A 1,639-nucleotide genomic window follows, 5' to 3' on the forward strand; every position below is an offset into this window, starting at 1 on the left:
GTATGTGTAAGTATTTTTATTATTGAAGCAAATTCTATAATATTTACAACTCTTCATCGAGTTATATTAAATAAACACTAGAAATTATTTCTATGTTTATTAATAATTGTTGATTCTAATACAATTATTAAGAATTTGTTTAATAAAAGGATCTTTTGATCTGATAGGGGTGGAGAAAAGTTAAGAAAACTATGCAGTTCAACGATCTTTTATATCTAATGAACTCTGGATAGTATTCAACTCCACATAAACTCTATCACACTAAGAGAATAATGATCTTTACAACCTTTAGGGGTGGATCATAATCTCTATATACTTAGGGGTGGAGGTTATCCACAAGTACCCTATATGTATATACTTAGGGGTGGAGTCTATTCCACAATTCCCTATGTAACACATATCTTCTTTAAACATGGAAGTAATATAATGAGTTAGTTGTTATCAATATAAATTCTTGATCTTGATTGTATGTTCCATTTCGATTTTACTGTTGTAAGTTTTGATACCTTTGAAAGTTCTTTGTTAAAGTTTCACACTGCCTTAATTGAGTGGGAGAATTTTAAAGTTCTATACCCATCTTCATTAGGTTGATAATTGTGATAGGTACTTAAGAACACTACTGAAAAGCAAATCTAACTATTCACATGGATAGGAATAGCTTATCAGAATTATGAGAATAAGATAAAGAACTCTAGTTCAATCCATTCGAATGACTTGAACTATGAATTCTTAATCCTCATAAAATTTTATGGTATCTTAATTTTGATTACTTTATCTCTGGCATGTATTTTTCACTTCAAAATACTAGTCTGCTATGTTGATGACTTAGTCTTAACTTAATGTTTTAGACTAATACAAAAGTCACAACTAGGTAACTCTCTAAACAATCAGAGGTTAAAAGTATTATTTAACCAGACATCTGCTATTGAGTGGGAGCTATCTGAGATGTAATCAAATAGGGAACATTAGAAGATATTCAAGAAAGATTTATGAAAGTGATCTATATGTTAGATATTAAGGAACTGTGTATCAGTTATCCTTGTATCTCACCATCTAATTTCGATTTCTTGAGATGGTGCTTACTTTGAGGGTGGATGAATTATTGTATAATAATTCAAGCTCTACCAGAGAAGAATTATAACTTTGTGTATTCAAAATCCAAGAAAGTTATATCACTGAAGAAAAGTCTACACTGTATTATCTCAATTACATATTTTAAAATATGAGAGATATGTCTTCTGTTAATTCAGATGTACTTTTAAAACAGTAAAAGATTTCAGTATCCCTCGATGAGTAAAGCATAGAGTAAAGGATGTTTCATAAGAGTTTTTATGAACTAGTTTCCAGAAGTTTGGGTGGATTCAAATATACTACACTTGATCTGAAGATCAAGACATCAGATTGACCTATTTGCACAGTTTGTTTTATATTAGTGCAAGTGGGAGTTTGTTGGGTTTTATGCCCTAAATAAAACTATTTACAATCTGATTAGTTATCAATATAAGAAATTCGAAGTGATTGATGGTTGCATGAATTTTACATGCTAATGGTTTAATATGTTTATTACATTCATACACACAGAATCAGTTAAATCCAGATCATATGTTTAATTCACAATTACCGTATCGTCAACACAGTG

The sequence above is a fragment of the Cannabis sativa genome, chromosome 2 (genome assembly GCF_029168945.1).
Source record: "Cannabis sativa cultivar Pink pepper isolate KNU-18-1 chromosome 2, ASM2916894v1, whole genome shotgun sequence".
Lineage (NCBI taxonomy): Eukaryota > Viridiplantae > Streptophyta > Magnoliopsida > Rosales > Cannabaceae > Cannabis > Cannabis sativa.